This window comes from Anas platyrhynchos, chromosome 2 (assembly GCF_047663525.1).
Source record: "Anas platyrhynchos isolate ZD024472 breed Pekin duck chromosome 2, IASCAAS_PekinDuck_T2T, whole genome shotgun sequence".
Classification (NCBI taxonomy): Eukaryota; Metazoa; Chordata; class Aves; order Anseriformes; family Anatidae; genus Anas; species Anas platyrhynchos.
The window spans coordinates 122,840,344-122,863,072 of record NC_092588.1 but is presented as its reverse complement, the minus strand read 5'-3'; the positions used below and the strand labels follow the sequence as shown (position 1 = coordinate 122,863,072).

The 22,729-nt window shown below is 42.4% G+C and overlaps 1 long non-coding RNA gene across 2 annotated transcripts in view; it reads right to left on the bottom strand.

Moving 5' to 3' along the window:
- Positions 1-8,948: 8,948 nt before the first annotated feature.
- LOC140001590 (uncharacterized) overlaps positions 8,949-22,729 on the bottom strand; it is a 46,673-nt gene continuing 32,892 nt past the window's right edge. Inside the window, exons 3-4 of one of the 2 annotated variants that reach the window (XR_011806953.1) lie at positions 18,009-18,118; positions 8,949-9,581 (exon numbers count right to left, since the gene is read on the bottom strand). This is a non-coding gene — a long non-coding RNA (uncharacterized lncRNA). The remainder of the gene's footprint in view (positions 9,582-18,008; positions 18,119-22,729) is intronic. The other variant, XR_011806952.1, reaches the window with a different exon arrangement.

Here is a 22,729-nt window from a genome sequence, read left to right as displayed (position 1 = left end):
TGTGACACAAGTTATTGCTTCTGGTCTGAGTGACCAGGTGAAATTTCAGGTCCTTAGAATTGGAGATGGACTGAGACATCACCAGGCTAATTTCCTCTATGTATAACTAAATTAAAGGTCTTATTTTTTGCAGGCAGGAAGTCTTGAGCCACCCTACTCGCAGATCTCAGCACCTTTCAGCCTGCTTTTGGACCATACACCTCCAGATAAAAGTTCTCCAAGTCAGGAGTGACACCTCTGGCCAAGCAGAGGCCTGTAAATCATAATTTGGTGAGGTTTTTCTCCTCCTAGCAAGAAGTGCTCATTTTCTTTTTGTCCATCTGTCACTTTTCTTACATTTACAGTCAAAATCAGTTTTTATTCTGGCCCAGTTTTCTCTCTGATTACAAGAATGAATGCCCCTACTGGGAATCTGAGCTTAAACTTTTAATTTTCTTTTATAAAGAACTAATTGAGAGAAACTGTCAACGGGGGAACCAACTCTGAACCACCGGGCACATGTAATGTAGCTAAAAAAACTTATATACCTGTGCTAGAACTGTTGGAGGTATCCTTGCTCTAAGAAAAAGGGTAGGTAAAGGAAGCACCTTGAAGTTGGTATGATCGCGCTCATGGCAAGATGCAGCCAAAGCCACCAGCTCTGTGAGGTGCACTGGCCTGTCATCGCACTGCCAGCAGCAGCAAGCACAAGGAACACGAATGCCACTCACTGCACTGGCAAATTACTCTGTTTGAAAGGTCTCATCCAGGTAGTCCAGCCCTAGCATCTGAAATACGGGCACAGGGACGCAGCGCCCTGCCAGCCTATTTGGCAGAGCTGCTTGCTGGAAACAACGTCACGAGCAAAAGGAGGAATGTTTCTTTGTTTTGGAGGAGGAGGAGAGATGGCGGGAAGAAGGTGGCTCTAAGGAGAACCATATGAGTGGGAAGGAAGGAATTGTTTAGTTTCCTTTACAGCCTAATTAAAAAAGCCTGTTACAGAACACACAGACCACAGAAAGGGCCGTGTCTCTGGGACTGCTGATTTTGACTTGTGGGATGCTCTTGAGCATGAAGGATATACTATGGACGAAAGACTTGGTGACTCAAAATCACTCCCCCCCCCCCATTTGGTGACATTCTCCAACATTTCTAGACGTGAAGGACATACAAACATGAGGGGGCTGCACGGACAGCTTGTTCATTTAAGCCCCGCAATGGGGAAAATGGAGGTGGGTGCATATGCAAGAAAAAGCTGCTGTTGTGCAGAAGATGTTTTCAGCCTGCTCACATGGAGGCTTCTTCCAGCTTGCAATCAAGGAGGCCAAGCAGAGGGGACACAGATTAGTTCAGGAGTTCATAGCCTTGTTGAGTAATTTTCTACTGGGGTAATGCCAGGGTGCGTTTGCTTGCACTTTGGGATGTCTTAATTCCCTTCTCCTATGATGATTCCCATCCTGTAAATGCTTTTTCTGCTGCCAGTTAATGAATTCACTTTAGCCTGGCAACTTATCTGCTAATGCAGTTTGAGCAGCAGATAGCTGATATTTACCAGGCTGGAGTTAAAAATAATTCACATGTTACATTCAAATGTTGAATCTGAGGTAACCAGTCAACACAAGAGCGTAGCCCCTAAGTAAGAACAGATGCAAAATTAATCTGATAGGTTTTATTTTCTTCCTTTCCCTGTGAAGTTTCTCTTTTTTTCTGCTAAAACCTGACCTTTCCTATCTTTTCCCTGCTGCACAGAATGACACAGAACGCCAAGCTCATTGGCAAAACCACTTGTAATGGTCTTTATGCTGATAAACACAGCACTCAGCCATGCTTGCAGTCCCACAGGTTGCTGCAATGACAATGTTATGTGCAATCAAAGACACGCCAGGAGGTGCAAGCTGCAGCGTGATGGGAACAGGACATCCCTACCCGGCTGATGGCCAGAAAGCTGAAAGCACACACACCTCGGAGCCATATGAGAGCCATACACCTCTCAGTACCTTTGCTTTTCTCACAACAGAAAGATTTTTGTTCAGCCTACCGCAGCAGTTCCCGGGGCTTGTTTTATGTTTTTATGTTTTCTTAACCGCCTAGTCACATAGCCGTACTCGCTGCCAAGGGGGAAAGCCCTAGGGACTTATCTTCATTGGACTGAATTAAAAACCCTTTAATGCGCAACGCTGCCTGAGTGCTTGTGGTGTGCTGCACAGGGAACGCAGCACAGCAAAGCAGCTAAGAAAGTCCCTGACGTCCCCACCCATGTCCCCCAGCCTAGGAGCCTCATCATATGGCACAAGCAGCTCCAAGAAGCAAGGATAAACAGGGTTTGTCCTGCTATCAAGAGGCCTGTCTCCCAAAACCCTTCAGGCCTGACACTGCGCTCTAATTCCTGCTGACTGGCAGGGCTGTGCAAGCGAGGGTCAGCCAGCCAGCCATGGGATTCCTACATCCATGGCTTTCCTCGCTCTGCTGCCTCTGTTGGGAAGCATTTAAAAGGTTTGGGGGACAGGCTATGAATAAGCTTTATTCTTTGCCCTCTAGCTGTACCCTAAAGGCAACTGAGAGAGGTGCATTGTGGCAAGCTGACCATGCTTACACAGGGCTCTAATAACATCCTGGGAGCAGGCCTGCCATTTTGACAACACAAGGCGAGGGTTTCACAGTGCGAAGACATAAATCAGCATTAGTCACCTTGGAGACTGTAAATGGGCTGTAAAATACACGATGTGCTTGGCTATCGCTGTAAGAGCACCAACAAGCCACCCTCCATGCTGCATGAATCAGTTGCACGTAGGTGGGCAGCTACCAGCGGCCAGGGAGGCGGAAGGCTTTACAGGCCGGCCTGAATTTGGCAAGCCAGAGCTGAGCTAGTGCCTGGGGCAGCAAACAGCAACAGCAGCAATGGATCTCTCTTCATAATGCCTGTGTGAGGTTGTGTACTGGCCACCCTGGTGTAGCTGGGTTTCCCCCCCCCACCTCTTCTCCAGGACACGCAGCCCTTGGAGGTGAGGAGGGCGGGGGGGGTGCCCTGGCCCAGAGCAACAAGGCAAGTGAGGAAAACACAGACTTTCAGACCAGCCTTTCTCTGTGGTACTTGCAAACAAACCTCAAGAGAAAGAGGACATGCTCTGGGCAGACCCTCCATGTTCACGGCTGGGCTGTGGTTGCTGCTGATCTCCTTGTGGAGCAACACCCTCCCCTCAGTCCTTAGGCTCCTGAGAGCTGCTGAACATTTACAGCATTGGTGTTGGTTTGTGGCTCATTCCCTTCTCTCAGGAATACACAGGGGCAAAAGAGGATGGATTTCTTCTTATAGGGACCGTCATCTATCTAGTTAATCCACCTTCTTAGCTTAAAACAACCAAAACAGAACACAGCTACAGAAAGAGGTCCTAGGCCTCATACAGAAAGTGTTTGCTACCCTTGGGGGTGTCAGGGAACACCAGACCCTGTTAGCAGCACAGCAGCCTTGCCCCCACATGGGACCGAAGGGCTGTGTCTGTCACAGGAATGCCAGAGGAACTTGTTCCCTAGAGGGAAGCTGGCCTTCCCCTCACTGCCCTGTCACTACACCTGCACGGGCCTTCAGATACTGGGGACTGTTCATTTTCATGTTTGGCTAAGGGATATGAGGACTTCCCTCCATTCCTGAGCCTTGTACCCAATTTATTTCTCTTTATTTCTGTCCTGCACTGCGGACAGAGAGGAGAGGTACTTGTAAGTATCTCAGATGGCTGGTTTAAATAAAAAGCATCTGGTGTCTGTGAGGAGATGATAGAGGTGGCTCCGTACTGTCCAAACAGAATTTCAGTGAGTGCTTGAAGGCATGCTTCCCTCATTTTCTAGGACATCTATCTGAAAAACACTCACTAGATATAAAAATAATAAACATTTGTTAGATAATAAATCCCAGACTCTGTTTTCATGATAAACTAGATGATTTTGTGAGGACTCTTCCTTGACCAATGGTAAGAGGTCAGTACTAAAGGGATTTCCAGTTGTGGGTTCAGATTCTTTTGTGGTATCATCATTTGTTTTGTACTTCACTCTTTGTTACCTGGTTTTGCCTCAACCCTTCTCTGTGACTGAGAAAAAAGCCCTCTAATTGCCTTTTGTGTAATCTTGAGGGAGAAATTCAAGTAACTGGTAAAGTAATAAATCCTTACTACAGATCATCACTCACTTGTCTTATGAATACATCTCAGACTTTTACCACTAGTTGGAGGGAGAGAAAGCAAAGGTTAGTGCAATTCCTCTGCTTTGTTACCAAAACAGACTACAAAAAAATATATATCCTCCCCCTTTATCCAGTTATTGCCCCAATCCAGGTCTATGCAGTGGGACTAAGAGTCACGTCACTGACAACTGTGTAAGCACAGAGCGATTTCTACATCCTAACAAAAGCAATTCTGTAGCTCAGGATGACAAATTCACAAAACATCTGTGAAAGGTCATGAAACAACAAGCCACTTTGGGACAAACAGACTTTCTTCTGAGGTCCCTTGTTTTGCTGAAAATCTCTGATTCTCAAATGTTATATTTTTTCTGATGTTATATTTTACATATAACATGTTATAATTTTTCTGATTCCAAAATGTTATATTAAAAATATGATACCATAATATAATATATTGATATAGCATAGGGATGCTTTTATTTACTTTCCTAGCTACCTCAGAACAGCAGTTGTAATATTTTAAGATGACAGCAAACCAGCAGCCAGGTATGAGTATTTTTCACACTATACAGGCATTTCCCCTCATTAAAGCCAGAGCTGCTTTTTACCCCATCTCTGCTGCCCCTTTCTCTTTGTGTAACCTGTGCTGGGAGGTGGGATCAGCTCCAAGGGCTGGAGGCTGTGTAGTTTCCATCTCCCTCCCTTTTCTATTCTGGAAACTGTTCCCAACAAACCAACATAGCTACAAGGGTTTCTCTAAGGAAAAGAGGATAACTGGGAGGAGGAGCAAAGAGAAGGGTTAGATCAGAAAGAACTTGGGGCATAACCTAGAACAATTTAGCTCACATGTCTGCATGCCCACCTGGAAGGGAAAATTTACTCCTTTTGGGGAGCAAAAAGAGATTGTGCTTCTGGGATGAGTCAGTCCAGGAGAGTTCTGTGGATCCCCACATAGCAGTTTCCAAGCAGAAATCCCCTCCTGGGTGTATTAACGTGGGAGGGGACAATCTGGCCCAGGTTTAAAACAATCACTTGGTTTTAAATCACTTGGAATGTAGTTTTCCTTTCTGTTTTGTCACTTACAACTATAATTATAGGTATTGCTACTGCTCCATCCATTGTTACAGCAGACTAATACTTTCCATCATACACACCATTTCCCGTTGCTTATAACTCTGTCAGACCTTTAACTTTTAAGGGCTGAAAACTTCCATGCCCCTTCCTCTGCCTGAGGTTGATTAGGAAATATCCCTAAGAGGCTGGTCGCTTTCCAGAACAAAAGCAAGTAGCAGAGGCAGCTTTCTCCACCAGCTAGTGATTGCTGTGAAGGTTTAGGGCAGGAGGTTGGAATTTGGCAGCAAGATGACAGTGAGGCTAGAAAGGTGCAGCACAAAGCCTCATCAATGGTTCTTCTCAATTCAGTCAGTGTGTATTTGATGAGCAAGGTACCAACACTTGCCCCTCCTGCATGCACATTTGAGTTTGATCAGGTCTCAGTTACTGAGGCCCTGAAGGCAGCAAGAATGGGTTGAAGCTCAGACTCCTGCCACATGGCCCAGGCACTGGTGAGGCTGGTGGTCCTCAGAGGGGTCCTCTCACCATACAGGGGACAGACAACATCATACACGCTGTGCCAAAAACTCTTTTCAGCTGGTGCGGTGGTCAGTGATGCATGCAGTGGTGGAGCAGCTCTGCATTCCCAAATCACCAGGCAGATATGTCCAAATGGTGTGAACCACATTTTTACCATATTGACAGATGGGGGAGGATGTGTCGTGAGAATTTTAGCAACCTTTGCAGTGAGCACAGTATTTTGATTTGTACTGATACCAACTCTGCTCTGTTTTTCCCCACTGCACAGTGGGATCACAGCCCTTTTACACAGTGGAAGCCTTCTGTGACAAGTTTCCTCAGTGGACTGGACTTCTGCGTGGCCTTCCAGGGCTGGCTCCTGTCCTACAGAAAGGATCCTAGTGCCCCCATGATATTCCCTGAATCCCTTTGAGCTGAGGAAGGACAGCGTACACCAGCAAAGGCGTCCCATTGTCCCTATGGATCCAAAAGATGAAGCTCCCAAGTCTCTGCTGTGTTCAGGTTGCTTTGTGCAACTGAGATGAGGTGGTGGCACAGCCAAAAAAAATTCTTCATGTAAAAGATGTTCTTAGTATTGCTTCTTTGTGCATGTATATTTTGATTCATCACTCATTTTCAAACAACATTTAAACGAGCGTGAATAAATTCCCTTTACAAATAGGAATGCTCCAAACACGTACGACTGTATGCTCCATTAACTCTGAATGAAATAAAGGCTCACGAGTGCCAATGTTATTTTTGAAAACAAGATCTAAGGTGCTTAGATCTTAGAAAGCCTTATGCACAGCTTTTAATTACATACTTGAATCATTAAAGCACGTACAAAAATAACATTTTAAATGTATATAAACATCTACTTAGTGCACACACACATCCACATGTATTTAATTTAAAGGTGGATTTTGTATACTATTTCCTTCCTTTATTCGTGACTAGAACTGAGCTAAGACACCGAATTGGAATTTCCTTGTTTTCATCTTCTTGTAACTTCTTTCTTAGTATAAATTCCACTGTTTCCTCACACCTCAAAGTTATAATAGTACTTATCATAAATAGGAAAAAATTACATACCTTCAGCTATCATCTAGAATTATCCAAGCATTTTTAGAACATTACACTGAAACTTTTTCTAAAACATTTCCTTTTAAAATTAGGGCCTTTTTTCCCCCTAGGAAGAGATCTGCTGAGCAAACTGTGCTGTTTTCACACCCAGATATGTGGATCTACACTCAGTAACCACATGGATTTTGAAGGAACTGCTTGGAGCGGTAGGCTTGTGCACACAGTGCCTGGGACACCCTGTTGAATACAGTTTTCCGAACTCTCAGCGTTTACTAGAGATGTAATTTTGGGGTTTCCTCACCACTTGCACTGTTCCTTTGTGGAAAAAAATAACAATAACTCTTAATACTACTTTTAAAGATTTTTGAAGCAAAAAGTTTTTCTGTTCCATGTTAGCCTAACACGAATGGTGCTACAATTCAGGTCAAAAACTAAAGCCTTTATTTTGCAATTACACTACAAATAAGATACAAGATAGACTAAGGTACTAAAGACACACCTGAAAATTGAGAGGCAGGTATTTGAATACCAAAGAAAATGGAATTTTTCCCCAAGAGACTTAATTCTTTACATAATTTGAAGCCTTCCCCTGTATCAAAAAGGTTAGTAAGTTACACCGCTGACATATACTCAGATATTACAACTATGTGTATATTAGACAATTACCATGCCAAGAGAATTTTGCTTTCATTTTTACTTCTGGCCCTGTACTTGTTCCTGCAGACTGTACTGATTCAAAAGCCAGTGACCTTGGCTAATTTGTGAAGGACAATTAACACTCAAGCAAAAGTGTTCCAAAATCCCTTTCCTGCTAACTTGCCAAAAGAAAGGCCAAACCCATAAAATGCACATTAGGGCTGGAGGGAGGGGGAGAGAGAAAGAGAGAGCGCTGCCTTCAATCCTGAGAAAGGAGTGAAAACCAAGAGAAACATAAGCAGAAATAAAATACACTGAGTGTCTAAGTAGTGAAATGTTTTTTTGAACTCTTGGCAGCCTTATGTGAGAATCCAGGAATCAAAGAATACAGGAAAAAAATAAAAGCTCCCTATTTGTGGTTGCTTAAAGAATAAAAAAAAAACTTCACTTATGCAACAGAAAAGAGCAGGTTTAAATATGAAAAGTTAATATTCAGCATATGATAAAAGTATTCAAAGTATTAGGGGCATAAGTATTTTCTCACTGTATAAGCTGCAGCAAAACACAAATGGATCTTCAGAGAGAAAACAAGGTTACCCAAATCCACTTTCATTTCTTCTAGGACTTCAGTGCAGTGAGATGAAGAATTACTAAACAGAGCCACAGCCTGGCCCCCACTTTCCCAGTACTAGATGCCTTTGGAAGCTTGATCTTTAACTTTGCTGTCTTCGTGTTTGCTAAAATCATTCCGCATACTGATTTTGCCTTAACTACTCAGAAGTTGCTGGTTAAATTGAACTACCTTACAAAGTACCTAACCACACACTGGTATATCCTGTACTTTACAAGGTCTTCGAGATCATCTCACTGTTCAAGAGGTCAAAATCAAAAGTTTCAGTGGGGGTTGAGGGCAAAGGAGAGGGACAACAGTCTTTGCAGGAGGACAACAATTTGAATCATGACTTGGAAGACATTCATTTCAAGGCCTGTTTTTACAAACAAATCTCCCCAGATGACAAATCCTCTTCCTATAACCTGTAAAAAGCACACCCATTTTACAAGTATATAAATGCTCCAAGGCTAGTTATAGCTACCTACATATCATTTGTTTCTAAACCACGGAAATACATAATGAGAAATTCAAATTATGCTTTTTTTTTTTTTTTACAGGTAGTTGTAGTACGTTGGAGGTAGACCTTGAAGAGCAGACACTTTAATGGAGAAGGCTGCTGTGAAGCATGACCTACCTTTACCTTCCTTTCTCCTTTTCATTTTTCTCCGAATGAGCAAGATTGAGATCAGCACATTACAAAATACATAGCAGAAAATCTGTTCATGCAGGGCTCCCATATAGAAACTGAGGCCTGTGGGTTTCAGTGTACTCCCCCAAAGGAAAGTGAAGCCAAGCTTCCTAATTTGTAGGCCATAAAGGGCAGCACAGAGAGTGAACTTACTATCTCCAAACTGTGCAACTATTTGGTGACAGATGGAAGCAGAATCCATATCCTTTCACCACGCTTTATTCCTTCGTCCCTACCCAAACAAGCAAGGTAGCTGAAATGCAATGGAGAGGAGCTTGCAGACACCACTATTCCTCATTCAGTTGTCCCCTTATAATTTGTCCATTGAATTTGGTACCCAACCAAATTGCTGCAGCAATTGGAAGGGTAAGAAATCAAGTGCAGTTTAGGGTGTTGATGGAAATAAAAACAGCAAAGATGTCGTGACTTATCTCTAAGACTTCCTAGACTGAATTGCAAAATAGCAGGGACTTCAGTAAAAACTTGTCTCCAATGACTCATCGCTTTATTACCTTGAAGAGAAAAGCCACCAAAAAGCTTTCTCACAAATCTCAAATCATGATGTTCATAACCCTGCTGAATACCAGATCTGATCTGCAGCAGTGTTCAAATCATGCAGGTCAGAACAAGAAGAATGGAGGATCAGCAGAATGAAACGTTTTCCAGAAGAAGGGTGTGAAAGTACAAGCAACCTTACTTGGTTTATTCATACAGCATGTCTGTCTCCTGCTTTCTCTCTTTGGCAGGCTACCTGAAGAGCTTGAAGTTGTTCTTTAAGCATGGTTGAACTGCTACTTGATTTTCTTCACAACGTTCTTGGGAACTACCTGGATGTTCTAAGAGAAAAAACAAACCAAGATTTTCTGTGTAATCCTACTATGGAAAAACGACAGCAAGGTTAACTTTTTTTTTCATTTGAACACCTGAACTATTTATAATTCCCAATTTATAATTCAATCTTATGACAACAATTGCAGAAATAGCAACTGAAGTTAAAATTATTCTGAATCTTTGCTTATTGTTCAAACTTTGTCTGGTCAAGCAGAAAATAAAGTGTGTTAATTTCGGTGTACAGTACACAAGGTGAGGGTAATATCTTAAGACTGTATGCACACAAGCTTGTATCTGTCATAGTATAACTACAAAGAGTGCTGTTGCCTTCCCTTCCAATGGGTTGGTGGTATCACTAACCCATACAGTAACAAATGTGTGCCTAAAAACTTATTTTCTAATCTCTGTGCTTTATCCATGTTTTTCTATGAAATATTTCCTCATTTCAGTCTCTAGTTCTTGTGCTCCAAAGGGCTGAAGGAGTTGAAGAGCTTGTTTAAGTTAATAAACCAGTTGGCTAGCACAATTTAAGACCAAAGTCCTGCAGCCTTACATCCTCAGAAGTATAACCCACTTGCAAGGACAAGAGCAGTCACGAAGCAGAAACCTAGCTCAAAATAGGTATGCAAATGCTGGCTGTACTGGATAACTAAGCCACCTGCTAGAGAGTCATTTACATCTACTTACGCAGAACAGGGTTTGCTGGAACACAGGCTGCTTTTTTAAAGTGTCTCTTATGATCCAGGCAGGACAAAACTCATTTTTTATTGCAAAAGGTCAAATTTTGCAATCCGCACCACAATGCAGTAGCAAGAATTTTGAACAGCTAAGCGCGACAGCATTAAGAGATATTGTGTTCACATAATCCAGTGAGCCTCCAGAACAAGTGCCAAGATCACTTTAGAGGTAGATGAGTTATCTAATGAGCGGGTATGAGGGAATGCAGCTCTCCCTGCACTGACGAGCTGAATACCAGAGCATGAGGCAGGCACTCCAGGTGAACAAACCTGCTACAGAATTTGAATCAGAAAGCTTTATCAAAGCGAAGATGCTTTTCTTCCTGGCAAAGACAATAGACACCATTCAGGAGCGTCAAGCCTGGCAGTTTCTATAATGAATACATCTGCCTGTCTGTGATCACCCCTCCAAGATCTGAATCTACATGCTGTCAACAAGCAGCTGTACCACAGAACATGTTTGATCAAACCAAAGTATTTTCACTATGCAGGATTGTGTATGGCTCTGAATCTTCTCCAGCACCGGTTCACACCAGCCTTGGAGTAAGCCCATTTAAAAGAGCAGAGCTTCAGCAGCACAAAGCTGCCATCTCTCCAAAAAAGAGAAGTCACTGTCAGTTGCTATTGAGACCAACAAAAGCTGTACCTGCTACTGAAACGAAGCCAACACCTTCATCACTTTTGAATCTTCAATCAGATGATCAGAAAGTTACAGAAGTGGCTAGACAGCTAGGGCAGAAACAGGCTGGGCATCAGCTTCAGAGCAAGCACCCCTTTATGTAAAATTTTTTCCATAAAACTAACTTTAATAGACTTTCATTGTAGGTCTTCTGATGTACCAATCTGTATAAATATCTCAGCAGGAACTGGTTTTAGGATGATGTCTGATGAGGTGAAGGAGGGCTGTGAGAAGGATCATGGACATGACCAGAGCTATTTGAGGCTTTGCATTTCACTTTTGACTGGAGATTTATGATGAGCACACTGCTATGAATTTCAGCATCAGTGCAGTGAAAGTATACCAAAACAACAACAGTAAGTGCTAAGAAAAAAGTAAATGGAGGTATTTCAAACAATTCTTATTTCTGTAGACACTCTCATTAGGTGGTTCAAGCATTTACATGGGCTGTTTACCTATCAGTGTTGTTTTCCTTCTCTATCAGTGCTTTTTCCGCAGCATAGATATACCTGTAGGAAACCTGTTCAGCACATAAAACCTAAAGGTGGAACATATGCATCTGATAAACAGCCTGTTACAAGCTTATTGTGTTTCAGGATTGTTCCACTTCAGTTTACAATTTGTTTTATGTTCCTTTGAAACTGTTTCAGTAAAACTGGGATTAATTTAATGCACATTTTATTAAAATTGTTTGCAGTAGGGCATGACAAAAATATGAAGTACAGCCGATGCTGAAGTGCCGAGCTGCCTATGGTGTTTAGGCAACCAAAAATAAAGCATGTTGAGCTATGAATTCCACAAATTTCCTGATTTCCTGGCCCCAGTCACCCTGTCTCAGATTCATGTCAGAGTGAAAGGTCTTTTATACAATTCAGCCTTTTCTCAGACTATATGATAGGTATATCATTAAATTATTTCCATGCAGCCACTGTGTTCAAACAATAAAATTCTCAGTCCAACTCATTTTGTAAATATGCCATAGCTGTTCAAGGGCTCTCTGAGCTCATGTGATTGGATTGATGGCCCTCAATGGTCAAAAGAAGGGAAAATTATCCTATGGGATTTTTCCATCTGGTTTACATTGCAGTTCAAACTCTATGGATCAAAGGAAAAGCATTTTCTCTTTCACTATGTTATCTAACATGAGCCAAAGTATTTCTGGGTCTGTTCAGTGGAAAAGCAAGAGCACACCACTTCATGGAAACTACTCCTATTTTATTAGTTTTGAGTCACTTTTTAAAGCCATAATGCAAAGTAATAGATGGGGGCACCAGCCACAAGACTGTAGGACAGGGAGCTGAATACTGAAATCATTGCTCAGTTCTTATTTTGTCCTTTAGGAATGGGTGTCACATCTTTTCTCAAGAGCTAATCAGATGCTTGCAAGTTTAGATGAAACAAAAGCAAGTTTTGGCTTTTCACCTTTACAAATCAATAGCAGAGCTACCCCATTCTTTGTTGAAGTTGTAAGGCTGCCCAGTCTTCAGCTCTCGAGCTGAAGTGCAGCAGTGTAGAAGAACCAGTTCAGTTAGCTATGTGGAGCTTCGACTTCAGACTTCTGAAGGCAGACACGCTCTGCTATCTTCCTCTTTTAAATCACTTCCTTCTTGTGTTCCTTAGTTATACTAACAGCCCATCTTAGTCACAAGTTCTGGTACTCAGTTCTCATGAGCTGGCACCTAACCACACTGCTTAATTCACTGTTAATGTTTCTGTATTCGGGGACAAAAATTTTTAAAAAATTAAAAGACAATCTTTTACATCCTGAACTTTCCAGAAATGCAACAAGTAATGGAAGAAGTTTTGCACAGAGACATCAAAAATCAAGGGAACACCAAAGAACTGCATCAAGAAAGGATACCAGAAGAATTTTCTTCACCATGAGGGTGATCAAACATGGACAGGGTTCCTAGGGAGATGGTTCATGCCCCATGCCTCTCAGCATTCAAGAAATATTTGGATAATACCTTAAAGCACGCTTTAACTTTTGGTTAGCCCTGAAGAGGTCAGGTAGTTGGTCTAGATGATCTTTGAAGGTCCCTTCCAACCGAACTATTCTAATCTCTTCTTATCAGGATACAGGCATATAAAAAAATAGCTATATTTCTGTTTTTTTTTTTTTTCTGTCTCTGAGACATCCAAGACTTTTCAGAGGTAATTTTACAAGTAACCTATATCAAACTATGATACAGAGAAACAAAGGATACCAGTTGTGCAGTCAAACACTTTGTTCTCAACCACTTACAAAGTCTTTTAGTCCATTTAGTCATCTCAGTATTTTAATAGAGACCAAAGATCCAAAACTTCTTTAAGACTTGCTGGATTTAAACTTAGAAGAAACATGAAGATTAATCTGATATACAGAACATACCCATCAGACCACATCAGGTTTTTCTGGGAAGGCCATCAGACAGCAAGTAGCACAGGCAACTCAATGAGCCTGTTCTACAGAGCCTGTGAACAGACCGGCCAACAGAACCAGACAACCAGGAGCACAAGTGGGAGCAAGCACAGGCATGCAGTATGTCCAGTTATTGGGGGGAAAAAAAGCCACCACCCTTCTGGCTGTAGGAAAATCAGGTGTTTTTAAGTTAGTTTGCAGAAATGAAAATATACCCAAGACCAGCCCAAAGCACACACATTCTGAATAAAAGAGAATTCATCTATGGAAAGGAAAAATTATCTGAGTTCAAGAGCTAGATAAATCCACTGACTGGAATATTATGTTGGACTCAGATGAGATGATTACTACAAATGGGACATGACTACACTGGTTAATGTGACATCTGAATCTCAACTGATTAACGTGACAGCTGACTAAAGAATTTGAAAAGAAAGTTGAGTCATGGGGAATACAAATGGGTAAACCTTAAGGTGTACACAGGGCAGATTATTCCCTATAAGGAGAAAGCAAAATCTTAGGAAAGTTTGCAATTGCTTGAGGAAATGGAATACCGAGTTTCAGAGCATTTATTAACTTTAAAGACTTTACAGTGTAAAGCACATTAAAACCTTAAAAATGCAAAGTGCATCTATAAAGAGAAAGAAGAACATACAAATTTGCATGAAAGCTGATTTACTGTATTATGGGGAGCCACCAAGAGGTGGCAAAGGCCACCTTCTTCCCTGTCCCCGTTGGCGCTAGGATGGCTGCCATCCTCCCAGTCTTTGGTTCAGGTGTGCAGGTCTGTCTGCCCAGCCTGATCATCTCCCACAGCTTTGCTTGCTGTTGTAGTGGGTGGGTTTGGTGTTGAATCATTCACTGATTGGGTTCCTGCCTTGGCTAGCCACATAGCAGCTATTTACCATTCCTGGGCTGTGAGAGGACTGCCTGTGGATAGACCAAGTTCAACATGATGTAAAACTCGGTGTGAGCAAGAGTATGCCAACAGAAGAAACAGCCCACAAATAAAGAATTAACATGGATACTCCATTGCCTTTTTTAAATGTTAGAAATTTTCTTAAAACCAGAATTGTTAAAGCCACACAAAGGAAAAGGCAGAATGAGAACAGTCTGAATGCACACACAAATGCATGCAAGCAAATGTTAAAACTGTGGTACAAGTCTGGCCTGGATGTACTTGTTGATATTAACTCTGGGAAGTAGCTCTGCATTCCTCTTGCCACTATCCAGATCTCTTTAAAGGATACAATACATGATCACATGTATAACCTCTATATTTGGTACCTGCAGCAAACTAGCTGAGGGTAATGACAGCAGTTGGATCACAATTTGATTATTTTTGCAACAGCTGTGATTTGAGTGACATTACTTCATAACCAGGCAATTACAACTAAGTTGTTGTATGGAAAAGGGTTAAAGTGACATTTTAGAAACTTGTTAAGTTTGTGTAAGTAGGGAGAACTAACTTGCAGGGCAACAAAGCTCATACTATCATCTGTTAAAATCTTGTGTAATTAAAGTTTTTAGAAACAGGTCACTAATGCTAAAATAAGAGTTTTACAAATTCATACAAATACAATAAGAAGGTGAGACAAAGAAAAGCATGCAGGCATAGGTTTGTGCACATATATAGTATCAAAAACATAGTCCTAGTCCCAGAGGCATCTGTCTCTAATGAAGCTGCTTATGTGAGTTGATTGCTCTGGTCCTGAATACAATCCAGAGCTCAGTATCTTAACTCTTGCATAGCAATGGATTTTAGCTTCCCAAAGGTACTGAGTAAATTGAAGCAGCTTTCCAGAACAAACTAAACAAGGACTTGAGCCAGAAAATTGTTGCAGGAAAAAAACACCACACTTAATACAGATGAGATGGAGGTGGAAGTCAGCATTGCATCGAAGGCTTCATTTCATGAGGGTAACAGCCAGCATTTAAACACTGCATCAGTGACAGGAGCAGAGGAACATAATACTGCCTCAGCTTTCTGAGTCCCTAAGCATACATATATTACATGTTTAAAAAAAAAAAAATAGCATTTCACTAGCAACATCAGCATGAGCTAATTTCTAAAGCAACTCCATAAACCCCAACTGAGAGGTAGCGCGAGCCAAAGGAAAAAGAAAATAGATCTGGGAATGGCAATGAATGAAGGTAAAACTAAGCAAGTTTAGCACGCTGCTTTACTATTGCTTCCCAGTAGGACACAATCAAGATCACCTTGGTGTGTGATGTTTCATTCAGGTGTAGAAAGAATAGGATATGGTCAGAGAGGAAAATGGAGTTCCTTGCAAACTGCAGGATTAGAGGATTTAGAATAATTCATAATGCATTTAATGTAACCTCTGCTGCTTATGGAACAGCTAGAAATAGATTAAAGTTTAATGTATTCATTTGTCATGCATGCAATTAAAACAAATTCTTTTGCTGATTGTGAATTGTTTATAGAGACTAATAATTACCTGGTATATCAGTTTGAGAAACGCCAGCAACTGCATAGTCTGTCTGTTGGCTAGATACGCAAGCATAATTTACTGTCGGAAAGAATGGCTTAGGAAGCTTGATTCTCTTAGAGAAAGTTGGCAGTATATGGTGAAGCAGGAGATTAAAAAGGTTTAGACGTTTTAGACATGTAAACTTTCCTTGTGAGGGCAGTTTACATTGCCTGATATGTCCTTTTATAAAACATTAGGCTTATTGGCTAGAAGCCCAATTCTCTGGTCACATCTACAAACAGGATTCATGAACAGCCCTCCAACGAGCACAGGATCAGAGACAGGAAAAGCAGCAGTTCCTGTGGCCGCCACGTTGCCAGCCAGATGGGCTTACATACAGTTATCTGTGCAAGCACATGGATTTACCACAGGTAAACTAACCAAAGCAGCTCAACCTGCGAGGCCATACTTGTGACTGAGAAGAAAATGCTTTCTTTTATTCCAGTCTGAAGGAGAAAGCAGAAGGACCTATTCTCTGATTTGACTACTGCTGTGCAGGAGAGCAGGTCTCATTGAGAAGCATCCATACAGCCTACCCTACAAGAGCGAGCTGGGAGGCTGGTCTCCCCAGGTGACAGAGCAGATGCTCTCCATCACCCCAGGACCAGCTCCTCTGTTTCTCCCACCAGCTCTAGAGGTGACATAGGAGCAAGGCCTCTTCCCTTAGAAAAAGGTTGGCTGCAACCACCACCTTTTGTCTTCCATGCGTTCCTGGATTATCCCACCTGGGTACAGCAAAACACCGCTCTTGAGCAAGATCCTGTTGCACAACTTCAGAGAAGAAGGGGTTGGCCACCACAAACTCAACATTTCCACCCCAGACAAGTGCTGAGGGAGTCCCTTCCTCTACCAGCCATGGGACCTGGCAGCACAAAAGAGTTGAAGCAGCCCCAGCACTGAGGTAATTTCAAACACTGAGCAAGAGACAAGGCCACTTTTATGAATTGTTAGAAGCCTGGCATGGGTGGAAGTTTGTAAATTTTGCCTGTCCTGACTGCTGAGCACAGTGAGGCAATAGATCTCCTCACAAGGTCAGGCACACTCCCACAGAGCAGGCCTGGCACCAGCACCATTCAGTGTGTACCTGCGCAGGCCAGATACTTGTGTTGTATGGCCCACAGCCACAAGGACATGAGGCCCACTGACTGCAGGCCATAGTCTGAGATCCCAGCTCACAATTAGGATCTGTTTTCAGATGACATTCAAGGTGTTTGTGGCAGTTTTCTCATGTCTCTTGAAGACAAAAGCTTTTTCCCCAAGAGATCTGCTGACCAAGCCCGAAATAGCTAATTTGGCCACCATCCTTAAAATAAGTTCCATAGCTTGTTGAAGCAAAAGGTTTTTTTTCCTTTTGGGAAAGAAATCAGTAGAAACAGTTGAGCTCAGCCACATGTATCTACATTAGTAATATATTTTTACTACGTCATTGAAACCTGGTGGATTAGAAAGCCTGCTGCATAAATTACACTTTGCAGTTCTTTGCCAGAGACTCAGGGGGAGACTAATTTTAAGTAATCATCATCCAATCTCATCCTTTTGGCTGTACTAATTTTCAAGGGATAAATTTACCACAGCACTCAGGGTCCTAGTTTCTAGGTTTTCTTTAAAAAAAGAAAAAGCACAGAGAATTGTATGATTACATAATGCAGAAACACTTTCGACTCATTACTATTATTAAAAAGCAAATTAAAATCTCAAGTTTAACACGTCCAGAGTTGTTGCTTTGGGAAAGGGCTTGGTAAAGCAATGCAATAAACACCCCTTTGGGCCTTGGAACATGACTCAGAAGCCATGAGATTTTCTACCAATGTAAACTAACACCTGGTGCACTCCAGTACCTGCCCTTCGTACTGTGGATGCAGGCAAGACTGGCAGCAGGTTCAGAATCCCTTCAGTGAAACCACATCAGGGAAAGATCCCACGAGCCACCAAGCCTGAAGCACGTAGAGGTGCCCCGGGACGGTCCTTTCTTTCCAATGAATGGTTGTGAACTGTAGCCCTGCTGAAAGCTTTGCTAGTGGTTTCATCCACTAACATCAGGAGAAGAGGAAGAGATTTACACACACCTGCACGGGGAGTTTTTAATCCCTTTTGCCCCTCAAGACAGACTCTAAACTTACTCAGCAGGATATGCGGTTTGTCTGGATGCTTTGGCTGTACAGTTTTCCACGTGAACACCCTGTGTATACAATTTGTACTCTTCTAGCTGTACTTGTCTGTGTATCTCACCCTGGTAACAAAACAAAAAAAAGCAGAGGTGAACCCATATGTTAACTATTTTTTTTGTTTGTTTATTTTTTTTTAGTCACCTCTGCTTTAACATGACCTTGGAGAGCATCTTTTTTCTCTCCATATTATGCTTACACACACACACACACCTGTGGTGTTTTGGCTATTTTCCCCTTTTTACTCTCAAGAACTGTTTTGTTATTTTTGTTTTGAGGTCTATCAGTTTTCAAGAAGCTGTTACTTTTTGAAATTCTTCTCCAGCTCACAAAATTGAAAAGAAAAAATCATCTGCATTGATCTCATGATCTTTTGGCCACAAAATAGATCTGTTCTGCCACAAGACGCCATTTTCAGATCCTCCATAATGACAAAAAGGTTAGAAAGGCTCTGCATTGTCTGGAAAAAAAAAATTACTTCTGAGTAGAAGAAGGTCTGAATTGCAAACTGAAATCCTGTCAGACATGGTATGCTTGATGAGTGGTATTATAGCTTGAAAGTGATTATTTCAATTTAGTTTTCAACCAAAATCATCACCACCACAAAGTGTTTTTTTTTGTTTTTGCTTTTATCATTGGGAAAACAACAAAAAAAGTTAACAGGTGGGCTAACTTAAATCACATACATCTGATTTTTTCTTTTTAAAATCAAATTGGTCTTTGTTATTTTGAGGTTTGGGGAGCTGTACTTTAAGACATCCATTCCCATTTTACTCCAATATATTTTATACAATTTTGGGTTTATATTTTCCAGGAAACACTGGGGTTTCTTCTGTGGTCAGACCAATGTGGTGTAAATGCCTGAAGTAACTAGGAAAATAAAACTAACATTCACACTTTTAAGGAAAAGGTACAGCATTGAAGAGGCTTTCAGGGTAGGGCATAACTGCATTATCTGAGCGTTCCCTAGGGTCCCAACCTTAGATGCTATCGCGCTGGGGAAACTTGGTGTGCTAGCTCTAAGGAACACCACGGAGCGTAGAGTGGAGTGGAGACACCACGGCTAGGCTCTGTAATCAGGTGGGGCCTCGATTGTTCTTGTGCACAAAGCTGCACTTTTTGCCACCCTAAGCCAAAGACCTGTCACGTTTTGACAAATGCTGTACCCTAGTGTTCTTTTTGCTCATTATAATATCATTATAATACCAAAACACACCTCCATCCCAAAAGCTACCCGCCTCCAAGGTGCGACCACCCCTCACTGAGCATGCGCTCTGAATTTCTCGGAGCCTATTACTTTAAACGGAGACGGGAAAACTTTACACCAATCATAACTAAGATATGCTTGACTAGAGCCTCTCAAGCTCCACCTAAAAGATAGAAAATAATATAAATTGGCCCAAGAGAGAGGGGATGTTAGGGAAGATACCATCGTCAGGGGAGATACCATCCCAAGGACATACAACATCCTTAGGATCTCCTGACTCCTGGGATCAGTCGACGGGCTGAGCCTCTCTTCCCCCCCCATTGGGACGCCTTTGGGTGAGATCTGAATATTTGCTTATAAATCTCTATAGAGTCTTTGATCCTTTTAACGCGTTTATTCCTAGAACCCACACCTAGAACCCACACCTAGAACCCACACCTAGAACCCACACCTAGAACCCACACCTAGAACCCACACCTAGAACCCACACCTAGAACCCACACCTAGAACCCACACCTAGAACCCACACCTAGAACCCACACCTAGAACCCACACCTAGAACCCACACCTAGAACCCACACCTAGAACCCACACCTAGAACCCACACCTAGAACCCACACCTAGAACCCACACCTAGAACCCACACCTAGAACCCACACCTAGAACCCACACCTAGAACCCACACCTAGAACCCACACCTAGAACCCACACCTAGAACCCACACCTAGAACCCACACCTAGAACCCACACCTAGAACCCACACCTAGAACCCACACCTAGAACCCACACCTAGAACCCACACCTAGAACCCACACCTAGAACCCACACCTAGAACCCACACCTAGAACCCACACCTAGAACCCACACCTAGAACCCACACCTAGAACCCACACCTAGAACCCACACCTAGAACCCACACCTAGAACCCACACCTAGAACCCACACCTAGAACCCACACCTAGAACCCACACCTAGAACCCACACCTAGAACCCACACCTAGAACCCACACCTAGAACCCACACCTAGAACCCACACCTAGAACCCACACCTAGAACCGCCAGCCTACCAATTTCATGAGGCATTGCAACAGCAGAGGGGATATAGGCTCATTTTGATCTCAGCTAGAAACAAAGTACTTCGACTCTGTACAACCTACTATTCCAAGATATTTTGATCATCACCATAAATACAAATCTAAATTAATGCTTTCCTTCTCTTTCCATTCTGTGAAGTAGAGTTTCATGCCTTTCACCTTAAATGAACATTTTTGCTTTTGAAATAAGATGAGAGTCCACTGCCCCGTGAGATCTGCTAAGAGCAGCTCCTTTCTCCCTGCTCAGCAGCAGTGGCTGGATGGCAGACTCAGCGTGCAGCTGGGAGGCTGCTCTCCAGAGCAGCTGGACACACTGGTGTGTGTAATTCAAACAAACAGACAAATAATGAATCTTTCTTAGCACATTTCTTTCAACAGCAGAAAATGGAGGAGGCTTTCTGACCTATTTCCTTTTGGGAAATCATGAGCAAGGACAACCCACAAAGGTGTCCAACTGGATTTCTGAGGAAGAACAGTAATAGAACTCCACAAACGTGATACAGGATTTTCTTAACAACTGAAAAATTGAGACAGGGGTGGATATTCGTATGAACCAACTGTTGATACTTACTATAAGTCTTTGAAGTTCTGTGTAATAGAGGGAGAGACGTATGCACTTCCCTAGGGTCAGGCAGTGTATCTAAGTTACACTCCTGCTATAAATCACCTTCTGAATAGAGGAAGCATCTCTGTCTCTCTCCATTAGTGATGTTAAAGAGTCTAGTTCTTGACCTAGGAGCATAATCAGTGCCAGAAGTTTGGTGCTGTTAGTACTATAAGGTTGTCTTTTCTCTTCGTAGCGTCATAGCTATAGAGCTCTGACTGTTCTCCAGTCTTTTCTAAAGGTTCCTGCCTGCTTCCAAAACAATCACTTTGCAGCTAGTTTGGGATGGGATAACAATACGCTAATACCATATATAGAATCATAAAGGCTGGAAAAGATCTTCAAGATCATCTGGTCCACCCACCCCCCTACCACCAATGTCACCCATTGAACCATGTCCCTAAGGACCAGGTCCAACCCTTCCTTGAACAGCCCCAGGGACGGTGACTCCACCACCTCCCTGCGCAACCCATCCCAGTGCCTGACTGCTCTTTCTGAGCAGAAATGTCTCCTCATTTCCAACCTGAACCTCCCCTGGCACAACTCGAGGCCATTCCCTCTAGTCCTGTGTCACTGGTTACCTGTGAGAAGAGGCAGACTCCTCCCAGCTCCCCACACCTTTCTTTCAGGTAGCTCTAGAGACCAATGAGGTCTCCTCTGAGCCTCCTCTTCTCCAGAGGAAACAATCCCAGTTCCCTCAGCCGCTCCTCACAGGACTTGTGCTCCAGGCCCTTCACCAGCTTCGTAGCCCTGCTCTGGACACACTCCAGGATATACACACAAGACAGTTTTAAAATGAAATACAAACTAAATATCAATAAACATCACAAAGTCTTCTTCATGGGAGCCTGCTTTCAGAAAACAGCTTATAGGACTACGCAAGCAAAGCGGATCACAGTGATCTTTGATCCGTAGCTAGGATAATGTGTAGCCACCAAGACACTAAAACACTCAAAATATAGATACCAGTATACATACAATATACACACACTCAAGCAAAAAGAACCATCCCACCTTCTGCTAAAAGATTATCACACTCCATCAGATGGTTGGCTGGATGACAAGAGGTAGCCCATCTCAAAAAAAAAAAAAAGGCAAGATATAATAAGAGGAGGCAAGGCTGTAACAGCCTTTCTTAGACCATGGGACACATGCTTGATGCACTGATCAGGCTTTTCATGCTGCACATGCCCTTCTCCATGTCTAAAAAAGCAACAGCAGCCACCAGTCCAAGTGCTTTTGGAAGCAGCCTGAGTTATGAATGCAACAGCTACACATACATGGTCTTGCTGCTTGCATGATGCTCCCCAGTTAAAGTGTTCAACTGAGGACAGACAGAATTCAGGCCAGGGGGTTCCCTTGCCACCACACTCAGAGGTGCTACCTGTCCCTGCCTGGGCAGCTGTTTATAGAGAATAATGTCCATTAACTGCCAAGATGGTAGAAAGATGCAAGGTACTAGGTAATTTTTAAGCCTAAGGCAAAAAAAGAGCCCAACTGAAACATACTCCACAAACCTTTTCTCCTTGGAGCTGCCTTATTGCTAAGGATAAACAAAAGTCCTATTCTGAAAAATGCTATGAATGAAAACTGCTGAAGTATTTCTATTGTTAAAGTTTCCTATGTTAGAAAAACAGTTAATCTTTTTCCTAGTTTTAGCCTACTTAACAGTAAGATATTTAAACATAGAAGAAAAAAATTGTAAAAGGGTCTTTAAACTCTAGGAACATTTTTTTCTGCAATGAACTTGGAGTGACTGAGGTTCGTAACA